The 14648-nt window shown below is 36.9% G+C and overlaps 1 long non-coding RNA gene across 1 annotated transcript; it reads right to left on the bottom strand.

The window, feature by feature from the left end:
* Positions 1-304: 304 nt before the first annotated feature.
* Positions 305-14089, bottom strand: LOC135299121 (uncharacterized). The gene is made up of 2 exons (XR_010361173.1): positions 13960-14089; positions 305-2052 (listed from the first exon to the last, which is right to left on the bottom strand). It is a non-coding gene; the product is annotated as an uncharacterized LOC135299121 (long non-coding RNA).
* Between the last annotated feature and the right edge of the window lie 559 nt (positions 14090-14648).

The following is a 14648-nucleotide window of genomic DNA, read 5'->3' as shown; positions in this document are numbered from 1 at the left end:
GTTTATGTTCTCTGCTTACATATTTGCAAAAATTATTTGGTGTTTACACAAGGCAGACGGTATTTGCAGCAAACACTATTTCAATAATTTAAAATTTTTGCTACTTTTTAAACTGCTTATTTTATTTTTTCACTAGTCTGACCATGTTTTCAGTACCAGTAACATTTAATGAGCTCTAGGAAAGTTAAATCAAAAACCAAACAGACAAAATAATGAAGACAAACATGAACTTGTCTTAACAATAGCATGCTTGCTAGTAGAGACAGTTTCAGGGATTTTTGTCATGAAGACATTTAACACAGTGTGAAGAACTTTGTTTTCTTTTTAATTGAGAAAACTTGGCTATAATAAGGCAGTTTATTATTTTAACTGCTATTTAGGCTGTGGAAAAATATTATAATACAATAATTCTATGAGCTACTTCTCTTGAAAAGCAGTGACTCCCAGTGAGGTCCTGCAAATACCAGAGACATTTCCATGTGCAAGAGCAAACAGTGGTTTTCTTCCAGTTCAGATTTAAAGAGGCACCAGCTGCTGAGATGTCTTTGCTTGATATAAAAACAGGGGAATAATGTATTTTACTATGGGAGGCTTTGACAAGGGCTATGTTGGACAAGGATTCCTGGGATTGTCTATTATTTCCAAAAAGCAATTGTAACATAGATATCAGTTTTGATAGCGAATTGATTTGTTTTGGGAAAATCATTTTTATGCTAGCACTGTATACACATCAGACCTTGGCTGACCAATAATGTCTTAACAAAATATATGTATTCTTCCAGCAAATGGCTCTAGTATTTACTCGGTCTTGGATTATTATGCAAATTGATTATTTTTAAAATTAGTGACAAATATTAGAAGAAGGTATTCTCCTTACTTTCCTGAAGAACATTGACGATGTGAAAGCATCATTACTAGGCTGCTCAGCTATTGCCATCTGAAGCTTCATGATACAACAGGGTCAATTCCCTGGTATTTTTATACATGTCACTGTGGTGAGGAAAATAATTAATTCTTTCCTCTGCATATTACACCTTATAGCCCAGCCCAGAGCTCTTCCAGTCAACTCCTAGTATGCAAAAGGCAGTTTTCTAACAATTAGTCTATGAGCTACTTTGTCCTTCTCTTTGCTTCTTTTTGCATGTGGATAGAAGAAGCAGTGTGGGTGTAGCACTGGTTGAGACCTAAGGGAATGAATAGGATGTAAAAACTGCAGCAGTGCTTTGTCCATGAGGCAGGAAGGATCAGTTCCAACCTCAGCCTAAGAAGTTCAGCAGATCTTCTGGATTTCAGAAGGGAGGAAGAAGTATTGCTTCATTAGTTATATCTGCTCTGTAAGGAAACTGAGGACTTCAGTACCAAGGCTGACTGAGGTATTCCAAAAGCAGTAAATCAACCTGATTTTTGTAAAGCATACTGTTTCTAAATATTTAAAATCAAAGGCAATATTTGGATATAGATGCCATGATACTGGAAAAACAAAAAACAACACTGGTACTTTTCAGTCAGACTCAGCAGCTTATTAATGCTAATGCAAACTAAATAAATATTATAATAATATTGTTTTATTGTAAAAAAATTATCCTCCAATTCTGATATTCTGTTGACTGAATAGGTAGAAGAGTAAATACATTGCTGTTAAATATTGTTTATAAATGACTGAAAAGTGGTGAAGAAACAAAAAATAACTTCTGAGTGTAAGCTTCTCCTTTGGGAATTTAGAGCAGATGTGCTCTGTAAAATAAGCCCTGGTACTTTTATGAAGGCCATGAAGTGGGGCTGTAAAAAGGTGCTGAAGCAGCTTCATGGGTCGTGGTTCATTAACTCTAATTGTCATGTCTGGATTCCATCTGATGGATGACCAGATCCTTCCTTTCTCACATCCGTTTTCTCACTATCTTCAGGTGAGCAGCTTCCAGAGATACCTCTTTCACAAGTGTTTCCAGCAGTGGACTTGGGTAGTATTCTAAACCACTTCAGTCATATTTGAATGCTTCTTTTTCTTGTTGGATTTTCTCCTTTTCTTGTATTCTTCCTGTGTGTAGCTTTCTTCTGGAGAGAATAAAGCCATCATTAATGAAAAGCATTTTAGATGTTGAGGGATTATGTTACAGAAAGGTTTTCCTAATTGACAAAACTTAATTTTGAAGGTCACAAAATTTTTACAGACACTGAAAATGGAAAATGTAAAAAGCCTTATCAAGCACCACGTGCCTTCTGATTTCAGGCTTGCTGTAAGGGAGTGAAGAAGCAATGTTTTACATACCGCCCACGTAAAACAACCACATAATTTATAGTATGGGGCCATCTGTGTGTTTCCCAAGTTCTTGGTTTTTTATTAGAATTAGCTCTGAGCCAAAAGCAGAACATTAACTCCAAGGGAGAGAAAAAGATGGGAAATAAGTAAAGAATGTTCCTCCCTTTATTTCAGGCTTTTTGTGACTGAAAGTTGTGTCATGATTATTTACAAGAGGAAGGAAAATCAGTTAATTGAGTTAGTGAAATTAACTAAAGTAATTAATGCTTTTGGACCAATGTCAAATAGCATTTCTTTAGCAGTGAATATATTTAATTTGTACATAGCACTATCTGTTTTCCCCACTAAAAATAGCCAAAAAATTTCAGAACTTGGAAATTTTTTGGCAAGTCTAATTCCAAACCATAACCGAAACCTCATAAGGGTAACAGAAGGAATAATCTTTCATTATTATGGGAGAGTACAATTTGGTTTTCAGTGTGGTTTAAGAAATTTTCTTTAAAATAAGTAAATAAATGATGATGCGGTTTTAAGGGATAATTTCATTAGCATGATTGGTAGAAGGAAATTTTCTGAAATCAAGAAAAAAGATCTATAAATCTGAACACATTTTATGAGTTTAGAAAATCATAGTCTAACATTTCATAAGGCTGTACTTTCTTGGCTGTTAATATTGTTGTAAGTATTCAAACCATCTTTAATTTTATATCCCTGATATACTGTGCCAAAAAAAATCAATAAACTTTAAGCATGTGAAATAGTTGAAACACTCCATATATTACTTTTAAATGTATCAAAATTGTTTATACATGTAGCTAAAGTTTTGAAAAGAATTCTTACAAATCCACTTCACAATTAATAGCACACCAATAACTTTCTAGAACTTGCCAATATTAAATATCTGTAAGTGTATTTTTTTCTTTTTTTTGATTGTATTCAATTTTTGTTAATGATTTTTTTCCCCTCAGAATGCCACCATCCTAGGGTATGTCTACCAGAATTGTCTGATACTGATTTTTCAAAATCCTTTCAGCATTTATATTTCTTTTGATGTATTTCCTGTATTTTAAAATAGGAAGAAATATCACAGATAAACTGAGTATCCAACTTTCCACTTCTGTTAACTTGTTAAAAATTCACTTCAGGTATTGATAAATGCACTTGCTGTCTATGTAATTTATCAGTGTTACCACAGTATTATTCACTTTTTTGGGGTATATTACCTGAGCAGGTTTTTAATGCTTTTAGTTACAATCCTAAAATAATATAATATGCCTAACAAGATAAAACCAGCCTCTCTTACCTCTGTTTCAGCATGTCTTGTGACTTATATTAAAAGAACCTTCCTGTTTTCTAAAACAGTCTGGTTCCACTCTACAGTATAAAGTCACTACTTCATTCTGGGCTCTGTATACTTATTTAATTATTTTACAGCCTCCACTTTTTCATTATTTATTACCAGCTGGGATCAAGCTAATCCTGGTTCAGCCATGGCATGCTTAGCTCATTAATTTTTAAGTCTGCAGTTTTCTCCAAAGTGTCCATGTGCCAGAGGGCATTAAACACTGATGAAAGCTGGTGGCTTATTCAACAGCATCTCTGGTCCTTAGTCTCACCATACTTTTGTATTTTTACTGCCTGAAAATTGACTTTTCTTTCTCCTGCATTTTATCTATAGGTAAAGAGCTTGCTGACTGTTTTTACACTGCAATATTTAAAGTTCAGCCTGTTGTGGGCCTTTTCAATTTTCTTTAATAACAGAAGGAAATGAGAGGCGCTTAAATGTACACATAAACCATTTTTATGCAGATCTCTCACTTCTTCAATCTCCAGTGTTAAATTATTTCCCTGGTTTTCACTTTTCCTATGGGAAGCTCTACTACTCTGCTTCCCTTTATTGTTTCATATGCATCTCAGTCTATGTTTTCAGATGTTTGACCTCTACTAGCTGAATAAAAGAGAGTATAGTTTCTGCTTTGATAACATTCAAATCCTAAAATTTATCATTAGGGAGTTACTCCATTTCCAGCTCTTTTCTTTTGGACCACCTCTAGTGGTTTTAAAATTGCAGTCATTGCATAGGCTTAACATACTTTGATATCTGATCTATACAATCTGCCATCAAAGAAAACAAGGCTAACATATATATATTTGACCTGTTGCATAAATTTGCAGCAAGGAAAAATATATTTCTTAAGAAGACTGTTGGTGCCTTTAGATACTGTGATGTCTAATTTGAATTTTTTTCTTTTCTTTTTTTTGTTATTCTCTCCTCTCCATCTACTCCTCTGTACTTTCTCCATGACTGATTGGTCCTGAAGTATTCAGGCATCTGTGTTCTTACCTTTAAAACATGCACTTTTGTTTTTGCAGCCTTCCAAAGAACAGTTATTCAATACTCAAACAAAGTGTTTGTCTAACCTGTTCTTTAATTATGTCCTCCTATATTTGAACTGTTACCAGGTGGAGGTCTTTGCTCTGGCCTTGGTAACATACCTTTTTAGAATTGTTCTCTCTGGATGGGCTCATGAGTCTCATTTGTCTCATTTAGGCTATGGCCTGAGTCGAACACAGCCCATTTCTGTGAGCAAAACAAGCTCCAGATGAGAAATCCTACCTGCTTGTGTACAAAGGTAGTGCTTGGGATTAACCTAATCACTGCTAACTTCTAATGCCTTTGTTATTAATTGTCTCACAATGTTTCCATTTTTTATAAATATTTTTGATATGAAGAGGTCACTGAAAAACAGCTGTGCTTTCACCTTAAGTTTGCCTATGTCTTTTTACTTTTAATTCTCCCTCACTTAGGGCTAGTATTTTCTCTTTTTTCTTCACCTCCTAATCCTTCAATGGTTATCTTCCATTGAAACCACAATGGCAATCTCTTAGTGTTGTTGGGTTGGGTTTTTTAAGAACCCTGTCAGCTTCCCTCAGGTTGAAAAGTTTTCTTGAGGATCTGGAAGTCAGGAGCATCCTTTTACATGGAGCAGAGTACAGAAATGCTGAACTTAGAGGTTAGTAGATTCCTCCCTGTATTTCAGTGTAAGTTGCATGAAATTCAACCATAATGAGGAAATATATTGCATTGTATCTTAAAATATTTTCATATTTTAAAAACATGTTTTATAAGTAATTTTTTCTACTTAACCTTAGGTATCAGTCTTAGTAGCAAAATTATCTAGAAGGAGGCAGATTTTATTTTTAAGCAACAAAGCTTATCTTTGTTATAAAACAGTTTAAGGACAGATCCATCACTTTTTTGCAAAAATCTGTCCCCACCTTTTCTTCACACTCCATCATCCACAAACAAAATGTCTATCAAATTGAAGGCTGCATAGTGAAGAATACAGGAAACTAAAGAAAACAAAATTTATTTTGAGATATGTTAGCAAGATTCCAGCTGGGTCTGGCACCAGCCTGCCTAAGGTCACTGATCTGTGTTTCTACAGTTGCCTGTCCTTCACAGGTGCAGTTAAACACTGGCCTGAGAGAGCTGTGTGGGGTCAGTGAACACAGAGGCAGAGTCAGAACTCAGACAAATAGAGAACAGCACATGGGAGCCAAGCAGGAGCATCAACTAATTTCAAATTTCACTCACATTTCAAACGTTTCTAGCTACAAGATGAGTCTGAGTGCATGCCTCACACGTGCAGCTTTGCCATAGTTTAAGGATGTTCTGGAGCACAAAGCCAGCAGAACTCCCTGAGATTGGTGACTTATTCCTTTCTATATTCTTTTAGATATTAACTCTCCCACAGGCAGAAAACTGCTTGTAAAACAAGTAGTTTTTCTCGTAGTTTTACAAAACTACTCAAAAGTCTTTTCTAGACACCACTCACACAGATGGGGTGCAAGAGTATCATATTTTTAAGGGAGAAATAAAATTAGTAGACAGAGAACAGGAGCTGGTGGAGTAATCTTATTTATTGCCTTCTTTGAACCCAAACTGTTATTTTTTTAATCTGGGAATGGCTACTTAACCTCTCTGGCACTTACTTTGTTATACATATATATATATCAGCAATGTTTACCTCCCAGGGAAGTAAAAACTGTTGTATACTTCTGAGTTTAGTAAGAATGTCCTCCAATCCATGAGTGTTACCCAACATTTCAAAAGCAATCCTATGACAGCAATATGGACTGAATTTAGTCCTAAAATAATATATGCCAGTTCCTTAGGGATTCCTGGGAAAGTCTTAGTGTTCACTCTAACTCCCACATTATTAGTTTGAAAACACAGAGCTGTTTTTTTCTTTCTTTTTTATCCTCCCCTGTAGGGTTTTTCAAAGGTGACTTATTTTCCCTGAGTTTTGCCACTGAAGGGAGTTATTGAACTTTAAACTTTATATGCTGGGAGGCAAAGGGGTGACAGGAAAGCACCCTGGTAATATTTTTGTGTGTGGGAAGACTTGCTGTAGGCCTATTAGGTTTCTCAAAGAAAAAAAAACAGCAAAAAACCCAAACCAACAAAAAACAAGACAATAAAACTATCTTGCTTATAAGGATGTAGATCCCTTGGATTTTGTGTTTGATGTTGATACTACTGTCTTTAAATACCTCAGTTTCATTCTGATCAGCACATGGAATCTCCTGGACCACTCATCATGGCTTTTTTGAGTTGAAATCATTAATTCAATCTGCACTTGATGGAGCAGTAGCAGGTGATGTTTATGAATGAAAACACCTCCTTGGTCCTTACACTGAGTGAATGGGAGGCAGGGAGGAAAAGCACTTGTTGCTATGGGGTGTTCTTCTTGCCAGCCAAATTACAGAGTTTTCACTTTCACCCACCTCTTCCTCTTCTGGCCTGGAGACCATTATGTACTTTCACACTCCTAGCAACTAAAATTGTTTATAAAATACCTTCAGACAAAGGAGTTCCTATAATAATTTCAGATTAAATTCATTCTTTTATTTAATTATTCAGCAATTACCTGCAAGTGTTCACCTCTAGGACCATGCCTGTGTTGTCATACAGATGGTTGTGCTTCAGCATTTCCTGTAGTTCCATCCACCCAAGGTGCTACTGTCACTAAATCTGTACACCATGGGTAGCCCTATACAGATTTTTTCATCTGAGTAAAAGGCCCTACATTTTCATTATGCAGTGATAGTCTGGTTTTAGTAGTACATCTGAAAATTCTGCTGTAAGCTATATTCTTTCCCCCAAACCTCCATGATTCTTAAGAGAAATTTATATATGTCCAAATATGTATAATACAGAGAATAATATGAAATACAAAAATCCTCCCACAGGATTTAATTCTCTACCATTTATAAATACTTCACTTTAAATAATCAAATAATTAGATAATCAAATTTGGAACAGAATCTCCCACTTTCAGTGTCTTCAAAGAGCTGAATATTTGGGTTACTTATATTTTTAGAATGTCCTCTTGCATTGATCTTCTATTAGGTGTAACACTGGTCTTAAGTACATTTGCTATTTTGGCTTTAAGGCTAAAAGTTGTTTTTTTGAGCATAAATCACATACAGTGATCAATACAAGCTGTCTCTCAAGTTGAGAAATTGTAAAATGCATCCCAGGCTTTTAAAAAACTGCTTCAATTCATAAGGAATCTTTAAATTATAAAGCAAGAAATGAGAACAAGGTGGAATGTACCTCCATCCTTTCATATATCGAAGGGTGTCATTGTCACTTCCTTGGTGCTTTGATAATATTCTTAGGTGACACATGTTGTGATTGTGACATAAACATGGTTCTGAAGGGATTCTGATTCTGAACCCCAAGTGAGTCTTTCCCACTGTAAACCTCATTTCAAAGTGCTGCAAGCAGTAAAAGGAGCATATGGCACATACTGATGGATCTTAAGTGTTGTGGTGATTTCATTCAATTTGAAACCATGATCAAAATATCTGCTGTGACACCCAAGTAGTACCTCTGAAGTCCATAAGGCAGTGTAAAAAGCAGCAGAGTTTAAAGCAGTTACTGAAAAATACCTTTCTTTTTTTACTACAGTATCAAACTGTACCAAACGATGGTAAGGAGATCACATTTATAGTGTATTTTAAACCCAGGAATATAAATTCCATATTCTCTTTCATCAAATGAACTGAAATTTTACTGTAATCTCACTTAAGTAGGTAGAATACTTCTGAATAACTTATAATAAAAGTAAACCTTTGACCTCTTATTAGAGAGATACTAAAAATATTTTAAAGAGTTTTCACACAGGGCAAGATCAAACACTAATTTCAGAAGGATCACAGGTGTTAAAGGAAAGTGCTGATTGTAGCAAAGCCTGAAAAATACTAATTACCTTATTCCAAGCAGTGACACAATCTTTAATAAGATGTGAAACTAACCTGAGAACAGTTAGGCAGCAGAGATAAAAATCATTAAGTAACTGCGTAATCTCACAGTCTTTAATGTTATTAATTATGCCAGTGGGGTGAACAAAAACCCCCAAGCTAAAGAGCCTAAACCTGACTATTTTGCTGGTTTAGAATTTGAAAATACTGACCTCTAGAGCAGAATGCATCAAGCATGTGAATTGTGGTATTTCCCCTTTTCATGGAATGAAACTGGTACTAAATTATCAAATCAATGCAGGCCACTGAGGATTGTCCCAAGGATGGTGAAAAGTGTCCCTTTGTGACTAAGGGAAGGTTAAATATTAATTATCCGGGTTTCCTCCTACAGATCTAACACTGTTACTTGCTTTAATTTTCCCTAATAAGAACAGGTGCATGGCCAAGGCTCTTTATTCCTGAAATTGTGCTTTGTAGGTAACATACAGGTGAAGATTGATTCAGCTGGGATGAAAATGTGTAGAAAACTTTATCATGGCATGCAGTTTTTTATTCAAAATTATTCAGGAATTCCTAGTAATCAGTTAGAAAAAAATGTGTTACATGATTAGATATTTCCTTTTGTATGGCATTTCCTTTTGTATGATATTTCCTTTTTTATGATATTTCATTCTCCAGTGTAATCAGATTTATTGACTAGTAGGAAACAATGTTACTCTCTTTCTTTCTTGCAGTTCTCAGGACTTGGCCCATACCCATTCCATTCTGTGAAATAATGGCTGATGTACAAAATTTATTGTTCCCTTTGGTGTGATTTTGCAGGTTTTAGCTGATGTCATTTTGCTAAACATCACCTGTTCTTTGTAAATGTGTGATCACTAAGTTTACTTGAGTCTTTATTTTTATAAGAAAAAGGACTAGAAGGGTCCTTGTCTGCAGATTTGTGTGCTTGCAGGATTCTGTATGACTCCACGGCCCTACAGGGATCACCAGCACTTTGTAAACAAAATAAATTATCTTTAGAGAAATCATGGAAATATTAAACTTTCCTAATATCCAACATACCAAAAATATTAGAAGTATCTTAAACAACAGAGGATGGAAGTTCTTGAGTGCATTTACTGTTTATACTTATCACTGCTTAATATGTCAGTACTCCAATCATTACAAGTGAAGTCTTCACAGTGATCAGCTCAGACACCTCAGTTTTTAGGGTCACTATTCTTAAACATGGAAAAATTTAAATAATTTTAATGTAAGTAAATTTTTAAAATAGTGGTGTACTGTAGGCAATACTGCCTTTATTTCCACTATATGTATAGTTGTTTTTTGTTTTTTGTTTTTTGTTTTTTTGTTTTTTTTTTCTTTTCTGCAAAAAAAAAAAATAGTTAAGGAGAAATAAATTTTCTGGGTATTTTCCTTGCTGTCTTACCATTTGGATTATGCTGTGTAAGTGGAGCAAAACAGTAAATTTCTTCCACTGAAATTCAATTAGTGCATTCAAAACAGTAAATTTCTTCCACTGAAATCAAATTTCCCTGAGGCAAAAATCTGCTAAGTAAATAGAAGAACTCCCTTGTGTGCACCTGTGCTTGTCATGCAATGGAGATATAAATGGCAAAACAGGCATTTCAATCTTCAGACTTGAGATTTCAATTCTAGCAGACACTGCTGAAAGCAAAACTTCCAGGGATTCATGTGCTGTTTCTGGTCTTTGGAAGATAATTCTTCTCCAAGTAGCAGAGCTAGTGGCTCACGATGACTAGACATCTCCCTCCAGTGGGAGATTTATTGCATAGACTCTGCTTGGAGCTGTTCTTCTCACGACTGTCTGTTCTTGGCAGCAAATGCATCACAAGTTCTTAAAATCTCACTCTCTTTTACCTTTTTACAATAAATCTGTCATCTTTTATATTCCTTAGAAGAAAACTCTGTGAAGCACATTGCACTTTGCCTCAAGGAGCTGTTGTTTGGCTCCTGACAGGGATACTGGTCAAATAGGGAAAAGATTTAAAGTCAAGGCTTACCTCCTACACAGAAGAAAGAATCCTAGAAAATCAGAAGACTGCTTCCTCACAGTTATTCCTTATATAAAAGAGTGGCACTGGGGCATGAAAATTATATTCCATAGAAGTTGTGACAGTGGGTTCAGCCTCTTCTAAAAGAGCAGCAGGAAACACGTGCTGCGGCCTCCATCAGAACATCACACCACTACAGATTTCCAAACTTTTACTCTAATCCATGTCCTGCAGATTGTGCCAGATGCCAGCCTGTTGGCATCCAACTGTAAAGAACAGCGTGTAATGCCAGCAAAAAAGGCCTTAGAACACAGGCAATGAGGATATTCTTGATTTTACATTTAGGCTTTCTGTAAGCTTTTGTACTACTTCCAGTAGGTACTATTATGCATAATGATGCATGGCTTATTTTAAATTCAGTTTTCTGAGTTAAGTCTCCTTATGACAAACCTAGTGAAACATTTCTGCATTTTTCAGCAGTGTCCTTCTGCTTGTTCAGTGCCCTTCCTCAAGTATCTCGGTTGTCATGTTATGAACAGTTTCCCTTACTTCCATCCCAGTTAACGAATAAATCCTCTCAGATTTCTTATTTTTCTTCCCTGAACAAAGAACATTGTTCCAAATATTCTGCTTCTTTTATTCAGGTAGATACAGACTTTTGAAGGACAACAGTCTTTACATTTGCATGAATTATTGCATTTGTTCAAAGGTAGAATAATCTTACAGAACATAACCTCATTTTTCTGAGGGAGGAAAACACTTATCTTCTAATAGACGGTAAGCATACTTCTCACTTCCTAATTACTGTATTTGATGTGTCTAGTTTGCCACACTTAGCCATGCACACTCCTCTCTCCCAGTCCCTTTTATCCATTGAACTGGCAAATCTGGCTTTTGAGCTAGAACAGGAACAGCTGATTTGCACTGTGTCCTCTGCTATAGAGTACCATGATAAAATACTGTAATATGTGGTGAGATTGGTTTTTTAGAGCAATTTCCCTCAAAGCTAGTCTTAGAAGCTTGAGAAATACAGGATAATTTTTCAATTTCTCATTTCCTTAACCTAAATAAATATCTGAAAAATACACACTGTGTTCTGTGTGGTGGGAAAAGCACATGATGTGCAAACTTCCTGGCCCCAGGAGAAAATAAAACAAGCAGTCATATTTCCACAAAAAAAGTACAACTATCTCCTCTTAAATAACTGAACTGGAATATAAATTAGAATCCTCTTGTAGCCCTCCTTTTCTGTTCAGATAACATGCAAGAGGGAAATGAAAGGATACTTCTTCCAGCTGTGAGTAGAATGTGCTGGCCCAGTGCCGTATGAGTGTGCTAAAAGACTGATGAAGGACAGCACCTCACTGAAACATGTTTCACTTAGTTTTTCTAACCAGACATCTGTCAGTGTCAGTGCAAAGAGGGTGTATGGTTTTCATTCTCCTGTTGCCACTGCAACTTAGGCAGCAGGCTTTTTATAGATTCCCTTCTTGCTGGTCTTTCCTCTAAATGCAGATTTTAAAAAAACATCATAGGAGAAAGGCATAACATGGTAACAAAGCTCTGCTACTGCAGAAGGACGTTGCCTGAATTCAGGGGTTATTTAACTAGAATAGTAGGCATGATTTGTTCTCACAACAAAAAGTTCTGCCCAAAATCATTGCATACAAAATTCTTTGAATATAGTTCTATTTAGGAAAGTGAGAACTAGGCCTGCTGAGGGCACACCAAGGTTTTTGAGATATTTGGCATCTATGAGATCTTAAATCAAGATTCTGCTCTCATACAGTGCTAGCAGAAGATTCAGCTTTCTCTGTGGAGGTGTGGTTGTGGTGATACAAACAGGTTAAGAGAGAAGTTTGCATGAAGTTTTGACACTAAGGAGATGCTGTCAGAAGTAGTCACCCTACAACTCCATTGTGAATTATTGTGGAAGCTGAGGGCAAGGAAGGGGACCTAACCTTGTCTTTGCACAATGACAGGCATAAGTTTAAAATCAATATGATTCTATTAACTTTCTTAAGTTGTTATAAGACATATCTCAGCTGTAGACTGCTGAAATAGGGTCTCATTTCCAAGTTCCTGCCTATGCAGAATTTGTTGGTTGCAAGAGGACTGCATGCCTTGCAGCACATGCTTCCCCCATCCTCCTCTGAGTGAGAGGAGTGGCTGCTCTTGCCATGTCAGTACAACAGACTTCTCCCAGGAAAAACCGCTTATGTCCACTCTGTCTGAATGAGGTCAGTTCTCATGGCAGCCACACTTTAGCCACAGAAATGTGCATTGTTTTCAGGCACTTTTCCCTTCTGTGTAGAAATGATGTAAGATCTGAGGCAGCAGAAGAGACAGAAAGAAACCTAATTGACATGCAAGCGGCAAGCGCTGCGACACTTCCTTACCTTCTGTGCTGGTAGCTACTGCTTCACAGATTACTAGGCAGGCCAGAGTTTTACAATATGAGACATACATTAAGAGCAGTCCATTAGGGTTGCTCAAAAAGTGTCCAAAAGTGTTCCTTCTTTTCGTCAGGAACCAAGGTAATGCAGTATTACTTTCTGTCAGATATTGCAGAAACAACAGCTATATTGCTGTGTGCCTCAGGAGTTTATTGCAGTCTCTTTCTCCCTACCTCCTTTCCGTCCTCCCTTCTCCAGTTTGAGGAAGTTTAGCAGGGGTAGGGTGATCCAGTGGGAGGCTGGGAAGAAGAGAGGAGCTCCTTTACTGGTAGGGATGGCCAGAGCTCCCTGCTCCCGCTCCACTCCAGCAGCCTCCATGACACTGCTGCCAGCAAGAGATTAGATGGCATGAAGGCGGCTGTGACAGCACTACTGTGACACGGGAATTCTCTGCCGATGGTGTAAGGTTATGTTAAATCTCCTTTGTAGACCTAGTAGGGGATGTGGTTGGGGTTTTATTCAGATTTCAAAATCTTTTGAATGGGAGAAAGACACCCCCACCTGTGCTTTTAATGGCATTTTCACTCTCTTAAAAGGCAGCAAATTCTTGGCTTCAGCCTCATGAAAACAAACATTTACCTCGATTACAAGAACATCCTTAGTTTTGCCAGCCTAAGCACTTTATAACTCCTCAGACCATGAAGCAGAACTGCTGCCAGGAGAAAATCCTCCCCTACGGAGAGCAGAGGCTGCTCACAGCGCTGATCTCGGCTGCGTGGCACAGCTCCGGCCAAGTGGGCAGACCCGGCTCTAAAAGGTCTCGTTCTCACACCTCACGCAATTTCTACACTAGTGACTTTTACTGATGATTTAACCAATTACTCTCCGCCCCTTCGAATGGTATTCCTAAAGCTGGTGTCAGGTACTGTAAATCTATCGGCAAGAAAAATCACAAAACATGTAGTTAGAGTATTAGTAAAACCTGTAAAGTACTACATTTATTTTAGATCATTACCTTCTTTGTTGTCATGGGAGTCACTGTAGATAGAAGCCAGGGTAAACAAGGTGAAAATGACAAAAGCCAGCAAGATGAAAGCTACTTCAAGGTTTGTGAAGGGCAGCTCCATGAACTGCTACTGCTTCGCCTAGGAAAAAGTGTAAGCGTTTACTCATCTGACTGGCCGTGGAAAGGGACTGCTCTCAATAGAGCAGTCAAGTCTTTACTCAGGAGGATACTAGATCCTGGTCAAACTGGTTAAGTCACTTCGGTGGTTAAGAGGGAAACAATGCTGCTGGCTCATACAAGAATGTAAGCTCAAACCCTTTTTATCGAGGATTCAGAATCTGCTGTTGCTGTAGGGGACGCTTAGAACAGCTGCATTTAACTGTATGTGCAAATACATCTATATGCTATATCTATTTTATATGTTTTTGTGTGCAATGCCTTTAATAACAGAAACATACCTGGGCTCTGAAAGAGTAATAAAACCCCATTTATTAAAAAAAAATCTATAATGATTTGTAGGAAAGCATAGATTTTTCTTAATAGAAAAATTGCTAGAATATATCCCCCCTGCCTTCTGTGTAGTGGAAAGTTTAAAATGTATGAGAGAAAGCCCAAACGTTACCACCAAATTGCTAATCAAATTCCAGCCAATAGTCCAGGAATTCTGAAGTCAGTGGAAGTTTAAACTGTTCAGTTGC

This window comes from Passer domesticus, chromosome 4 (assembly GCF_036417665.1).
Source record: "Passer domesticus isolate bPasDom1 chromosome 4, bPasDom1.hap1, whole genome shotgun sequence".
NCBI classification, from domain to species: domain Eukaryota; kingdom Metazoa; phylum Chordata; class Aves; order Passeriformes; family Passeridae; genus Passer; species Passer domesticus.
The sequence above is the reverse complement of the archived record's forward strand: the minus strand, read 5'-3'. Positions and strand labels throughout refer to the sequence as shown.